Source organism: Dromiciops gliroides, chromosome 3, assembly GCF_019393635.1.
Source record: "Dromiciops gliroides isolate mDroGli1 chromosome 3, mDroGli1.pri, whole genome shotgun sequence".
NCBI lineage: Eukaryota > Metazoa > Chordata > Mammalia > Microbiotheria > Microbiotheriidae > Dromiciops > Dromiciops gliroides.
This window is the reverse complement of record NC_057863.1, coordinates 94,143,328-94,159,922: the sequence shown is the minus strand read 5'-3', so window position 1 is coordinate 94,159,922 and position 16,595 is coordinate 94,143,328. Positions and strand designations below refer to the sequence as shown.

At 39.3% G+C, this 16,595-nt stretch overlaps 1 pseudogene; it reads left to right on the top strand.

The window, feature by feature from the left end:
• The first annotated feature begins 10,070 nt into the window (after nucleotides 1-10,070).
• LOC122747182 lies at nucleotides 10,071-16,116 on the top strand (annotated as a pseudogene).
• Nucleotides 16,117-16,595: the final 479 nt, after the last annotated feature.

Genomic DNA, 16,595 nt, shown 5'->3' with positions numbered 1-16,595 from the left:
AAATCAAAGAAACATGGAATAGTTTATCTGTCAGATTTCTGGACATCAGAAGAATTTAGGATCAAAGAAGATGTAGAGAGCATTACAAAATGTAAAATAGATAATTTTGATTATATAAAATTAAAAAGCTCTTACACAAACAAAACCAATACAACCAAGATTATAAGGAAAGCAGAAAACTGGGAAAGAATTTTTGTAACAAGTATCTCTGGTAAAGGCCTCTTTTCTCAAATATAAAGAGAACTGAGTCAAATTTATAAAAATATGTCATTCCCCAATTGATAAATGATCAAAGGATATGAACAGGAAGTTTTCTGATGAAGAATTCAAATCTATCCATGGTCATATGAAAAAATGATCTATATCACTACTGATCAGAGAAATGCAAATTCAAACAACTCTGAGGTACCACCTCATAACTATCAGAGTGGCTATTATAACAAAAAAGAAAAATGTTGGATGTTGGATATTGGATATTGAAGGGGATGTGAGAAAACTGGGTTGTCAGTCCACTGTTGGTGGAGTTGTGAAGTGATCCAACCATTCTGGAGAGCAATTTGTAACAATGCCCAAAGGGCTATAAAAATGTGCATACCCTTTGATCCAGCAATACCACTGTTAGTTTTATATCCCAAGGACATCCCCCAAAAGAGAAAAAAAAAAACAACTATTTGTACAAAAATATTTATAGCAGCTCTTGTGGTGGCTAAGAATGGGAAATCAATGGAATGTCCATCAATTGGGGAATAGCTGAATAAGCTGTGGTATATGATTGTAATAGAATGTTATTGTGCTATAAGAAATTATAAGCAGGATGATTTCAGAAAGGCCTGGAAAGACATATGAACTGATGCATAGTGAAGTGAGCAGAACCAGGAGAATGTTGTGCACAGTGAGCAATGTTGTTTGATGAAGAACTTTGAATGACTTAACTATTCTCAGCAATAAAATGATCCAAGACTATTCCAAAGGACTAATGAAACATATTATCCACATCCAAAGAAAGAACTGATATTGATAAAACACAGACTGAAACATGCTATTTTTTCTCACTTTCTCTTTCTCTTTCTTTATTTCTTTCCTTCCTTCTTTCTTTCTTTTCTTTTATTCAAGTCTGCTCATACAAAATGACTAATATGGAAATGTTTTACATAATTGCATGTGTATAACCTATAGCTGATTGTTTACCACCTCAGGAATGGACAAGGGGGAGGGGAAGGTATATAATTTGGAACTCAAAACTTTAAATAAAAATGTTTATTAAAAAAGAATATTGGGGCAGCTAGGTGGCGCAGTGGATAGAGCACCGGCCCTGGAGTCAGGAGTACCTGAGTTCAAATCCGGCCTCAGACACTTAACACTTACTAGCTGTGTGACCTTGGGCAAGTCACTTAACCCCAATTGCCTCACTAAAAAAAAAAAAAAAAAGAATATTTATCCTGAAGTTAAAAAATGATAACGATCTTTAGATAGCCTAAGTTCTGTCCTATAGAAGAATGAATGAAAAAAAACATTCATTAAATGCTTCCTATATACCAGGAACTGACTTAAATGCTTCCTAGTATATAGCACTGTGATAAATGCAGGAGAGAGAAATACACAAAAGCAAGATAGTTCTTGCCTTCAATGATCTTATATTCTAATGGTAGAAGACAAGAAAAGAGGAGGAGGAGAAGACATGCATGGTCAAATATGGCTGGGAAGCAATATGTCAGCCTGGTCCTGAGCAAGATAAGATGAAAAAATCACATATCAGGGCCAGGGTTGGTTGTCCCAGGGTTTGAGTCCAAGGTCCCAGAGGGAGGGTTATGAAGAGGTTGAGGAGCATGCCTGGAAAATAAGGCCACATAGTTGGAAGTTATAGGGAGGCAGATTTGGCTTCTCCATAAAGACCCTCATGACATTTAGCGAAAATGGAACGTTACCTCCCAAGGTAATAAGCGGCCTCCATCACTGGAGCCGTCCCTGTGAAGGGTAGATGACAGTAGCCAGGGATATTATAGAAGTCGGGAAGCTGAACTCAAATGACCCCTCAAATCCTTTTCAGTTTTAAGATTCTGTGATTCTCTGATCTCTGTTCTCAATTTCCTCCTGTGTGAACACCTGCCAACCTCCCAGTGAGGCTGTGAAAATGCTGCAGGATGCCCTGAGCATTGTGAGATAAGAGATACTCTGTGGCAATAGGGGATTAATAAATCAGTGACTTCTTCCTGTAGTTATTTACCAAGCTATACACAGGAACTGCTTAACCTCCCAGGAAAATGGTTTCTAGGAAACTGCCTCAACAGTTCCCGCTAGTAGTGAGCCTTTTTTTTTTTTTTTTGGTGAGGCAATTGGGGTTAAGTGACTTGCCCAGGGTCACACAGCTAGTAAGTGTCAAGTGTCTGAGGCCGGATTTGAACTCAGGTCTTCCTGAATCCAGGGCTGGTACTCTATCCACAGCACCACCTAGCTGCCCTCTTTTTTTTTCTTTTAAGGACAATTCCTAGGAAAGTAAATAGAGAGCTGGAGAGAATCTTAGAGATCATCCAGTCCATACCTCCTCAATGGACAGGTGAAGGAACTGAGGCCCTGAACAGTTTAATGACCTGCCCAAAGTCGAAGAGGGAGATGGTTGCAGAGGTGAACCCAGGTCCTTTGACTCCAAAGCTGGAGTCTGTTCCATTTTATTCTACTGTCTCCAACTGGATAGTGGTCTACAGAGGGAAAAGAATGTCCCGTGACAATATCAGATCAGGGAACAAAGGAGGGGGAAGCAAATTAAACAGAATCCCTCTTACAGATAGGCTCTGGGTGATTTTAGTGTTCAGCAGCCAGTGTTGTTCATAACCATCTCCACTGGGGTCTGGTCATCAGCCCCTCTCAGGATCTCATGTTTCTTTGTCCACAATTCCTTAGGATGTCTTTTTTTTTTTTTTTTGGTTACCTTGGAGTAAGGATAACTATCATCTGTTTGTGCTTGATCATTTCCTCAGTGTGACACCTGGCTGCTGTTCTAACAAAGCTGGATCTGTGACTAGAATTCAGCTGACTCCATATTTACTTCTCTCAATAGTTTTCCCTTTTCAAATCTCTTACTCAAACCTCCTTCCACCCACCCTCCTCTCCTTCCTCTCTGACTCCCATTGTAGCCATTCCTTCTTTAGTCAATAGAGGCTAAATGTGACTGTAAAAATGACATCTTGGTGTTCATCTGTATCCCCCATCAATGACATCCATATCACAAGGAGTCTGTCTGCCCCATAGATCAAAATGATTCCTGCCCCCCTGCCCCCACCTTAGCTGCTAGGACCATTCTTATCACTGGGAATCAAATGTGTGCCTTGAGGTTATATATCATCATTACCTACAATACAAATTCTCAAATCAAAGCAAGCCTGGCAATTTTATTGATGCACACAGCAGAACAGAGCCCAGGTCACCCTGAATCAGTTACATAGGCTTTGCCCGGCTGACAACAGCATCCACGTTGCTGTCAGAAAAACCAGAGGAAAGATGACTTGGCAAATCAGATGCTGAAGGGTAACTTGTCAGTTCTGGGAGTGGGGCTCTAAGCATCACCATTGAGAGCTAAGGAAACAGAGAGGGGGAAATTACCCCCTGAGAGTGCATTTTTCTCTGGGGAACAGGTAGACACAGAAGCACAGTGGATTGTAGGGAAAGGAGTGATGGATGGTAGGAGGAGACCTGGTGTCCAATCTCCGCTCTCTGGAATTTAGCATTCATATGTCCTTGAACAAGTCTCTACTTTTAGACCTCGGCATCTTCATCCATAAAATGAGGGGGAAAGACTGCATGATTTCTAAGGTCCTCACTAGCTCTAGTACTTCAGATGTGAGTTTGTTTTCAAGGCCACTTTTCTCAAAATAAACACATGATTTAGCAGAAAAGTGGTATGGTATATAGAGTGACCAACTTGTAGTCAGGAAGACCTGAGTTTGAATTTTGCCTACATACATTTACTAGCTGAATGAAGCCAGATTTGAACTGAAGTCTTCCTGACTCCAGGTCCAGCGCTCTATGTACTGAGCCACCAACTGCCTCCTATATGGAGGCTGATTTTATTCTTATCTGCAGTTTCCTCAGTGTGGTAAGTTCCCTCTGCCAAAGCACATGGTAGCCCATATATGACTGAATAGATAAGTCTGAGGGAGTTGAGTATGATGTTAAGCTCAGGGTCACACAGCTGATAAAGGTAGGATATAGAGCTGTAAATAATTTTTTTTAATCTATGTTGTACTATATTTTTATTTATTTTGGTAAACATTTCCTGATGATATTCTTGACACACTGTGGATGGCTTGTGGTCTTTGAGTTTGATGACTCTATTCTAAGTTTCTTCTCAATACTCTGAACACCACCCATTACTCCCTAAAGTGCTTGCCTTCTTTACCTCTACCTCTTGGAACCTCTAACTTCCCTTAAGGTATTGTTCAAGTGTCACCTCTTTCAAAAGGCCTTTCCTTCCTAATTTCTCCAGTTGATCATATATCCCTCTATCATCATGGATTAATTTCATATCTATTCTGAATTTCTTTATCTGTGAATATCTTTTATCCTCCTATTAAAATGTAAGCTCTGTGAAGGAGAGATTATCTCGCTTTCATATCGGTTTTTCCAATGTCTAGCACAGTTTTTGACATATAATAAATGCTAATCAGTGTTTTCCTATTTATTTAATCATTTTGAGTCAGTCAGCCAGTCAAGAAGCATTTATTAAGCACCTACTATGTGCCAGACACTGTACTAGGCTCTGAGGATACCAAAAAAAAAAAAAGTTCCTGGGGCAGCTAGGTGGCGCAGTGGATAGAGCACTGGCCCTGGACTCAGGAGGACCTGAGTTCAAATCCAACCTCAGGCACTTAACACTAGCTGTGTGACCCTGGGCAAGTCGCTTAACCCCAATTGCCTCACCAAGAAAAAAAAAAGAAAGAAAGAAAGAAAAAAAGTTCTTGCTCTCAAGATCATAATCTAATAGGAGAGACAACAAGCAAACAAATATGTACAAACAAGATATATAATAGGATAAATTAGAGGTAATCAGCAAAGGGAAGGCATTCACATTCAGGGGAACTCAGGAAAATCTTCCTATGGAAAGTAGGATATTAGCTGGAACCCAAAAGAAGCCAGGAGGTGGAGATGAGGAGGAAGAGAATTCTAATTATGGGGACAGTTTGTGAAAATACAGTCATCAGAAGGATTATTTTGCATGAGGAAGAGGAAGAAGGGCACCATCACTACACGACAGGGTGTGACGCAAAGAATGAGGTGTAAGAATACTGGAAAGGTTGGACGGGATCATGTTATGAAGGACTTTGAAAACTAAAAGAACTTAGAGGGAAACCAAGAATATGCATTTATCAGGGCTCCTTTGGTACAGTATAGTCCAGTTATCTTTGTAACTACAGATGTCTGCAACAGACCAAGAGACCAATGGTCCAACATAAAATGATAGGATTTAGAGCTTTGAAGGTCATTAGAGGTCATCTAGCCCAACCCCCTCATTTTGCAGATAAGGAAATTGAAGCCTAGGAAGATGAAGTTATTTGACCAAAGTTGCATCAGTAGAAATATGAAGATTCGATCCTAAGTATATTAGGTTTCAGATTTCAAGGAATTGTCTCACACAGTTGATCTACATGTAAGGTATAATAGAAAAATATACAAACCACGTAGGCGTATTCATGAAATAAAGATACAAGAAGACATGAGTGTACCGTTTTGCTATGACCTGTTGTATCCTTCTTTGGCTTAGGGAAAGGACTTCACATGTGACTACTACCAGGAAGTCAACTTTATCCAGAACTTGCTCAACCATTGGCTAGTCCTCAGATGTTTGGGTATATACAGAAGTAAACAAAGAAAGCAAAGAGCCTGTTGTTAATGCACAAATATGGACTAGGTCAGTTGTTCAGTTGTTTTTCAGTTCTGTCTGACTCTTTGTGACCCCACTTGGGGTATTCTAGGCAAAGATACTGGAGTAGTTTGCCATTTCCTTCTCTAGCCCCTTATACAGATGAGAAAACTGAGGCAAACAGGATTGCTTAGGGTTCCACAACTAGTAAGTGTTTGAGCCCAGATTTGAACTCAGGAAAATAAGTCTTCCTAACTCTAGACCTAGTACTTTATCAACGGCACTATCTAGCTACCCCTAGAGTAGGTAAGATAAGCCTAAACACCAGGATTACTAGGATTCCTTTGGAGTCAGGGGCTATGTTCTCTAGTTTACCCTCTTCCCTCCATAGGAAAGGACCTAGTCTCAATAGCCTGCATCACCAGGCCATATAATGACTATACTATTTGCCTGTATAAAAAAAATATATATATAATATAATCATGTATTATTTGTATTGTATTACATTATATTATGTTATGTCATGTCATATCTAAATATACACTTGGAATACAGAATATTATCCTGGTCATGACATCCCCAAAATAATGACCTTAGAAAATTCAGTCTCTATCTGGGGCCTGGAATCCTTGATCTACTGTTTGAAGCAAGAGGATGCATGGCATCATGAAACTGCTATTAGTTTGGTCACCCACAGCAAGAAAGACCTTCAAGAATTAAGGACCTAAGTCCAGCATTTTAGACTTGAATTGATCTCCAGCCATGTCCTCCCTCTATAAAACTGAAATCCTCCCTCCAAGGAGCCTTCCTCTTTGACCAACTAAATTATATCTTAATGCATATTCTCAGCTGTTCACCTTTTCTACCTTAATCAATAAGGAATCAAGTCCAAATAGCTTGACATCTATTAGCTGAATCAGTGTGAAAGCATTGTCAACGTTATTATTGTGCCTGGAAGTCTATTCAAAGGTCTGAAACTAATTGCCACTATTTTGAGACCTCATGAATTTGGGGCAGCTTTAATACTAATCATTCTCAAACAGTATACATGCTCTTTTGAACATATCTATATAATTAGGAGGTACCTTGCCATTCCCTTACTTACAAAGAATAAAATTCATCTGTTTTTGGAGAGTGGTGTATTCAGACCTCTGAAAGACACAGTAAAGGGCAGAAAGAGTCCAGAAGCTGGAATAATGATCTTTAAGTACACACTGTCTTTCTTCAGTAGTGTGGTGTAATGGAAAAGAGGACTGGATTCGAAGTTCGAATACTTGGATTCAAATGTTATCTCCATGCCTTCCTATCTGTGTGACATTGGAGAAATGACTTTGGGCATCTGGTTACCCTCTGATAAAATGAGGAATCCTTTCTAGCTCTGAATCATATTATCATAGATACATATGCATCTTACACAGAGATACATAATACAAAGGAAGTGTCAGATAATTAATAAAATTCCTGGGCTTGATGCCAAAGACCTGAATTCAAGTTCTCGTTCTGACATTTTTTAAATACCTTACACAAATCACTTAAATCCCCCATTCCTAATTTCTTTGTCTATGAAAAAAGATAATAACTGTGTTACCTTTCTCAGTGGGTAATAGATATAATAAACCAATCTGTGAATGAAGGGAGAACTCTTAGTGGTTATCTTTTGTGGTTGTTCAATCATATTTGTGTTTTTAAAAATTATTGTGCCTTCTGTGTTTTCTAAAATTATTGCTATTTATATATTAATAGCTATTGCACCCATTTTGGCAATAAGCATTTATTATTAATTAATATCATATACCAGTAAAGAATTGCCTATGTGTCTCCCTCAGTTCTCATAGTCTCAGCCCTTCATACCTATATAGTTCTTATTAATTTTTTTTTTGGTAAAGCAATTGGGGTTAAGTGACTTGCCCAGGGTCACACAGCTAGTAAGTGTTAAGTGTCTGAGGCTGGATTTGAACTCAGGTACTCCTGAATCCAGGGCCGGTGCTTTATCCACTGCGCCACCTAGCTGCCCCCATGCCTATATAGTTCTAAGAGGAAGAGCATGCACCAAGCAAGAGTGAGGTCAGAGGGAGGGGCAGGAGAGGGCAAAAAAGAGAGAAAAGAGAGTCTGACCCTTTTGTGGCCAAGGTTTTATCCTCTCTAGATAGAGGCAGGTCATTATACACTGATCTAAGCTAATTGGTTATAGCATCATTCAGTTCCATTAGTTCACATGACTTGAGGGTGGTCTAGAGAGTATGCAAAAGGGTAAATTCCAGTGTGGTTCTTCACCTAGCTAAACCAAAGAATCAATTTCCATTTCTTTTCTTCACCTGGGCTTGTCCCAGACAAGAGCTAAACTTTTTTTTTTTTAATTTGGGGAGGCAACTGGGGTTAAGTGACTTGCCTAGGGTCACAGGGCTTGTAAGTGTTAAGTGTCTGAGGCTGGATTTGAACTCAGGTCCTCCTGAACCCAGGGCCAGTACTCTATCCACTGTGCCACCTAGCTGCCCCAAAAACTAAACTTTCAAGGAGTCCACCCTTCCAAGACAGACCTTAGTTTGGTGACAAAACCTGAACATGGCCAAAGTTCAGATCATCTCTGGGGGACTGCTCTAGGCTCTGCTCTAGGCTCTGCTCTATCTTTCATTTGGATCCGAGCCCTGGCCTGCAAAAGATAGGACTGTAGTTGAAACAGCAAGCACCATGAACAGGCCTCCAGTCACCACTACCACCACATCAACATTGACTGGAACTTATCCCGAGGCTCTTATCACCCTCATTTTAGAAATAAGGAAGCTGAAATGAAGTCACCTGACCTAGATTACACAGGTAATAAGTGGCAGATTTGGATTTGAATCCAGGTACTCTGACCCCAGAGCCGATGCTCTTTCTACTATACTAGATAATCTCCCAAATGTACTAAAAATATTCTACATTTGCCCCCCTTTTCTCCTAGTGTTCAACTAAACTGTCCTACAGATTGTTATTTCCCATATGGAAAATCAGTCATATTTTCTCAATATGCTCAGTACCTCCTCAAAAATATAAGCCATGATCGAGTTGCTATTTGGAATAGGTTGGCTGCTTATTCCTTCCGTTCTCCTGATCCCCCTCCTATTTGATCTCAGAAGTAGAAACAGACCTAGGGGTCCTGTCTCTATAACTATTCCTCATCCCCACAGCAATGTCTTTGTTAACTTTTCTTCCTTCCTGGGAACTTCAATTTTAGCTGCTCATTTGCTTAATTACCTCAATTGCTGATAGTCACAAAAAGCCTAAAGATGTAACAGATGGTGCCTTGGGATAGATGTGTGTTGCGGATGCAGAACTGTCAACACACCTATCTCAATCCCATTTTAACTTTCACATTATGTCCCCCTGTGGATTGTTGGCAATGAACTAAGCTGATGTGTGTTGCAGTCTCCCAGTTTCACAGCTAGCCTGGTAATTCTTTTCCCCTCATGTGCCCTTTTTCTTCCACTCCCACACATTATTTGGCTTCCAAGTGCTTAGATAATGATCTCTGTAGCATCTTTAAAGACTATTTCACCTCATTTAAAATGTACCATGAATGATGGGGATTTGATAAATTAAGTAATAATAAGAAAACATTTTCAATATTCTGTAGTTTTCCATTAAGCTCCCAAAAAATAGCTATTATAGAAGTACCATTTGCTCCCCATAGTTAACGATGTGTTAGCCCTGCTTTCATTAAAAACCTCATTATTCAAAGATTTATAACTCAGCCTAAGAAATCGCCTCTGAAGTTGAAAATAGGTCCTCCCTCAGCTCAAATGTGTGCTTTTGCAACATGAGAGAGAAAATAGCAATGAGGAGGGTGGGTGACACAATCAAGATTATAAAAGACCTTGACAGACCAGAAAGACTGGCCGGAGTTTACAGGAAGAAATTTAACAGAGATAAATTTGAGGTTCTAGCTTTAGGTTAGGTTAACAAAATCAATTGCCCAACTAAACCATGGGGGAGACCTTACTTACCAGAAGGACACATGAAAATGACTGAGAGGGCCATGGTTGACTAGAAGTTCAATATGATCTAATAATTTGACATGGCTGCCTGTTTTTAAAGGCTAATTTGTTCTTAGGCTGCATTAATAGAAACATGGCAACTAAATTCAAAAGAAGGGAAAATTGCACTCTGCTATACTCAGGCTCTTCCTAGAGTGTTGCATTCCACTTTGCTTTGCATACTTTAAAGAATTATCAACACAATGGAATATTACCAGTGGAAATCAACCAAGGAGTTGAAGAATCTGGAAGATATAACCTTTGAGAAAGTTGAAAGAAGCATCAACCCAGAGAAGAGAATATCTGGTGGAGATATGGTTCCTATGTTTAGATATTTGGGAGAATATGATTTGGAATAACTGTTTGAACATTCTAACGATAGAAGATATAAATAGAACTAATAGTGGAAATAATAAGGAGGCAGATTTAACTTTGTGGAGAACACACCTAAGAATGTGCTCTGCAACATCACCAACCAATGGTCATCAAGGGGCAACTAGGTGGTACAGTGGATAAAGCACTGGCCCTAGATTCAGGAGTACCTGAGTTCAAATCTGGTCTCAGACATTTGATATACTAGCTGTGTGACCCTGGTCAAGTCACTTAACTCCCATTGTCCTGCAAAAAAAAAAAAAAGATATATCTACCAACCATATCAACCAATGGTCATCTATCCTTTTCAGCACTGCCAAACTACTATACTCCTGATTGTAGCCTAAAGCAGATTAAAATGTAATTGGGAAATAGTTAGAAAAATAAATAAAAATAAAACACCACATAGATAATATTCATTCGTGGTTTTCTAATTTAATATGAGCTTGCAGTAATCCATTTCTATTTGACTTTGATACCACCATTCTGCTTGGACATGTCCAGTGATTTACTGAGTCTGACCCCTCCAGTTTTGGCTAGTTCTGTTTGGAAGTCTTTCCTTATAACAAGCCAAAATCTGCTTCTCTTTAACTTCTACCTACTGTTCCTATTTCTGCCCTGTGGGGCCAAATAGTAAAAGTCTAATATTCCTTTACCCCTATGATACCTGAAGATTGATATCACATTTACTAGCAAGTCTTCTCTAAACTAAATCTGCAGAGCTCCCCAAACAAATGAGAAATGCAGTTGGCTCTGGGCAAGTGAGAGTTAGGGAGCTCTGCTGGCTTATAGTCCACAGCCTCTGGTGTCCTGTAGTCACCCAACATTTATTCCCATTACCCTAAGGATAAACAGCCAGGCCATATTGAACATGGAAAAGCTTAATAGGAATGGCAAAATTTTGATAAAGAAGAAGCTAAATAAACCAAGATTAAAAAGGGCATTCAGAAGGGCAATATAGAAGTCACATGAACACATGCTGAAAATTCAATCTACCAGAAAAATCAAGCAATTAGTTTCTTGAGAATTAGTGCTCAGCCCATTAGAAGGGCTAACTTGACAGAAAAGGAAAATGACAAATCTGGAAGGGATGTGGAAAATTGGGATACTAATGCACTACTGGTGGAGTTGTGAATTAGTTCAACCATTCTGAAGAGCATTTTAGAATTATTCCCAAAGGGCTATAAAACTGTGAACATCCTTTGACCCAGCAATACCACTCACCACTCAGTCTAACTCCCAAAGAGATCAAAGGAAAGGGAAAAGGATCTATTTGTACAAAACTATTTATAGTAGCTCTCTTTATGGTGGCAAAGAAATCAAAGTAGAAGGGAGGCCCATCAATTGTGAATGGCAGAACAAGGTTGTAGTATATGATTTTGATGGAATAATATTGTGCTATAAGAATAAGAAGGATAGTTTTGGAAAAACCTGGGAAGATTTACATGAACTGATGCAAAGTGAAATGAGCAGAACCAGGAGAACATTGTACACAGTAACAGTACTATTGTAAGGAAGATTTACTGTGAAAGATTTAGCTACTCTGATCAAGAGAGTGATCCAAAGCAATTCCAAAGACCCATGATGAAAAATGCTATTCACCTACAGAGAGAACTGATGAACTCTGAATGCAGACTGAAGCAGACTTTTAAAACTTTCTTTTTATTATTTTATTTTGTTTTTGTTTTCTTTTTTAAATAGTATTTTCTTTTTCTCCAATTACATTTAAAGATAGTTTTTAACATTCATTTTTTGTAAGATTTTGATTTCCAAAGTTTTCTCCGTCTCTCCCTTCCTCCCCTCTCCTGAAGCCAGCAAGCAATCTGATATAGGTTATACAGTACAATCATGTTATACATATTTCCACATTAGACATGTTGTAAAAGAAGAATCAGAACAAAAGGGAAATACCACAAGCAAGAAGAACAAAAAAAATTCAAGTTTTTGCCCTTTTGCAATGTAGCTAATATGAAAATATATTTTGCATGATCTCACACATATAATTGATATAAAATTACTCACCTTCTCAAGGACAGGGGGCTGAAATGATGGAGAGAATTTAGAACCCCCAATTTTTTATGTTGGATAGAATTTTATTTTCCAGAATATATGTAAAAAACAAAATTTTAATATCAATTTTTAAAAAATGTTGTGTTCCAACTTCTCTTACCCCCTCCATTCCCACCCCCACCCACAAAAACTCAAGCTATTCAGAATAAGTTATACATGAGTAGTCATGGAAAAATTCCCATATTAGCTAGTTGTGATAGAAAACAGTCAAAAAACCCCAGAACTTCAGATTAAGGAATTATCAAAGAGGAAATAAAAAAAATTTAAATGTGTTTCCATCCATTTTCAGATACTATCAATTCTTTCTCTGTAGATGGGTTGCAATCTTCATAAGTCTTTCAGGGTTATATTGGATCATTGCCTTGCTGAAAATAACCACATGCTTCCCAGCAGATCATCTCCCACTATTGCTGTTATTTTATATACAATACATTTCACTCTGCTTCAGTTCATGTAGGTCTTTCCAGGTTTTTCTGATAGTATCCTTTTCATCATAACCTTTATATAGTACCTTAAGCCTGACAGAGAATTTTCTTCATAAAAGGCCAGCAAAGTAGGTACCATACATTTTGCCATTATAATCAATCATCATAACTATTTCCCTCCATTCCACTCCCTTCCCATGACATTTACTCTATCTTCTTTTTACCTATTCCTCCTCAGAGGTGTTTTACTTCTGACTATACTCTCCCTCACTCTGCACTCCCTTTTTTCACCCTTCCTTCCTTCCTTATCCTCTTCCCCTCCTATTTTCCTGTAGGGTTAAATAGATTGCTCTTCCCAATTGGGTATGAAAGCTATTCCCTCCATAAGCCCACTCCAATGAGATCAGAGTCCCTGAGCTAATTCTATGTTCTAAATTTTTCTTCCTCCCTCCCTCCTCAACCCTCCCTATGAGATCAAGCAATTCAATATGTCATACTGGTGCGGTAATGTAAAACATCTTCATCTTCCTTGAAAGTGTTTTGCTTTTTACTACTCTCTCCCCCAATCTGCCCTTTCCTCCTTCCCTCCCCCCCCCTTTTCTCCCTCCTCCCCACCAGGGCAAAAATATATTACTATACCTACTTGAGTATGTATGTTAGTCCTTCTTTGAGCCAATCCTGAAGATATTAAGGTTCACTCACTCCCCAACTCCTTCCCCCTCTTCTACTCTCTTCCATAAGCTTTCTTCTTGTTTCCTTCATGTGAACTACCTCTCCCCAGACCATCTCTCCCCTTCTCCCTCCCCCAGTTTATTCCTCCTACACCTCAACCCTATTTTAATGATGTCATAATGGATTAGTTAGGTAGCACAGTGGACGAAGCACCAGCCCTGGACCCAGGAGGCCCCAAGCCCAAATCCAGCCCCAGACATAATACACCCCACCCTGTCTGCCCTACAAAGAACAAAACATAAACGCTTTACAGATATCATCCCTTCATATTCAGTTCAGCCCTGTCTTCTGTGAATTTCTTAGTGAGATAATTCTTATGATTTCAAAGTATTATCTTCCCATGTAGGAATGTAAACAGTTTGATCTTTTAATATCCCTCATGAAGTCTTTTTCCTGTTTACCTTTTTATGCTTTTCCAGGGTCTTATATTTGAAAGTCAAATTTTCTATTTAGTTCAGGTCTTTTCATCACAAATGCTTGAAAGACCTTTTTCTCATTGAAATCCCATTTTTTTTCCTCTGAAAAATTATACTCAGTTTTGCTGGGTACGTGATTTTTGGCTGAAGTCCCAATTCCTTTGCCCTCTGGAATATCATATTCCATGCCCTTCGGTCCTTTAATGTAGAAGCTACTAGATCTTGCTTTATCCTTATTGGAGCTCCACAGTATTTGAATCCTTTTTTATAGCTGCTTGCAGTATTTTCTCCTTGACCTGGGAGTTCTAGAATTTGGCTATAATATTCCTGGAGGTTTTCCTTTTGGGATCTCTTTCAGGAGGTGATCGGTGGATTCTTTCAATTTCTATTTTAGCTTCTGCTTCTAGAATATGAGGGCAATTTTCCTTCACAATCTCTTGGAGGATGGTGTCTAAGTTTTTGTTTTGGTCATGGTTTTCAGGTAGTCCAATGATTTTCAAATTATCTCTCCTAGATTTATTTTCTAGGTCAGCTGTTTTTCCAAGGAGATATTTCACATTGTCCTCTATTTTTTCATTCAATTGGATTTGCTTTACTGTGTCCTGGTTTCTCATAAGGTCACTAGCTTCCATTTGTTCAATCCTAATTCTTAGGCAGTTACTTTCATCAGACAGTTTTTTAATCTCTTTTTCCATTTGGCTTTTCAAACTGTTAACTTTTTTCTCATGACTCTCCTGCATCACTCTCATTTTCCTTTCCATTCTTTCCTCCTTTTCTCTACATCTTCTTTCTATTTCTCCTACTTTCTCTTTGAAATCCCTTTTGAGAGCTTCCATGGCCTGAGACCAGTTCATATTTTTCTTGGGAGCTTTGGATGTTGGAGCTTTGACCCTGTTATTATCTTCTTCTTCTGAGGTTGTATTGTGGTCTACCTTACCCCCAAAGAAGTTTTCGATGTTCTTTTGATTTCTCTGCCTACTCATCCTGGCTTACTATTTCTTGGCTTTTAACTGCTTAAAGTGTAGCACTGCTTCCAGGACACACTGTTCAAGCTACAGCATGGCCTGGGGGATGGTTGGGCTTCTTCTCAGCCTGCCTGGCCTAGCTTTCATTTGATTTTAAACTCTCCACTGGGGGATGGGGGGGGTACTTCTCAGCTCCACTCCTGTTCTCAGCTTCAGAGGGTCCTAGGTGTTTTGGGTTGAGGTGGGGCAGGCTTTAATCTCACCTGGCCTGTTCTTAGGTCCAGAGATAACCTCAGGCCTACTTTACTAAGCAACCAACCAGCAAAGCTTTCTGTGGTGTGGTTCTCAGCTTCAGATGAGACTGTTTCCCTGCTCCCCTCCCTCACCTGGGTCTCCAGCCACTCAGGATTTTTTCCTGGTTCCCCGCTGGGGTGGGACAGTCAAATCTTTCCCCCCAATCCACTGGTACCTCTGCACTTACCCCCCCAGGACAGCCGTTCAGTCCGACTGTGCACTTGGTTCCAGAAGATGCCAGTGCTGCAGCCAATTCAGAGGCACTGGGGCAAATTCCTCTGGCAGGTGTCTGCTGTGTCAGCCCGATTGCAGGGTTAGGCTTTATTTGTGGCCCAGCACAGCCCCCTGAAATCTATCTATAGCTGGAGAAAACTTTCAGCCCGTATTTTTGTGTGCTTTCTGCCCCAAGGGTTCTTTTATTGCTATTTTTGGGGTCATTGTATCTGGAGCCCTGTGGGTTTAATGTCTTTCTTCCACCATCTTGGCTCTGTACCCCCCCAGTAAATCAAACCCCCAATTTTTTAAAGATTGTTTTAAAGTGTACATATAATTGGGAAATATTTAATAAATAAAATAAATTTTAAAAAGAGAGAATGAGTGCTTGGGTAGATGTTGTAGCAGCCAGAGTTCAAAGGGCTGGATAAGGTAACTAAATCAATGGCAGATGTAGATAAGTCTATGGATGCTACATTAAGGAGCATAAACCTTGAGAAGATATCTGCCTTTATTGACAGATTTAAACACCAGTTTGAAACATTAGACATTCAAACACAACAAATGGAAGCCATCACAAGCAGTAATATAACACTAACCACTCCACAAAACCAAGTAGATATGCTCTTTCAAGAAATGGCAGATGAATCACTCCTTGGTCTCAACATGGAGATCCCAAGGAGTCAGATTGGCTCAGTTGGCACAAGTGTCACTTCAGTAGAACAGGATAAACCTATCACAAAGACATGTCCACCTCTATAATCAAATGTAATACAAAGAACTTGACGCTGTTCTTCACTACACTTACTTCTGAAACTTGCCGTGTGTGGGCATGAGTGTATATGTGTGTGTGTGTGTGTGTGTGTGTGTGTGTGTGTGTGTGTGTGCGCGCATGTGCATGGATATATGTGTGTGTGTGTATGTATATGTATATATACACACACATATATACATATACATATATATATGTGTGGAATGTTTAAATACTCTTGGTAGAATAAGATGTTTGGGGCTTGCAGTTACTTACAGTTATGATAAGAAGTTTGAAGGAGCTTGCATTCTTACTGGATTGTTAAATTCTGAACAGAATAGGTTGAAAATTGAAGGATGTCTTTTGCAACTATCTAAGGCTGACACTAAAGTTTAACTTATAACTGCTAGGTGGCACAGTCGATAAAACACAGGGCCTGCAATCAGGAAGACTCATCTTAAAAAGTTCAATTCTGGCCTCAGACACATAC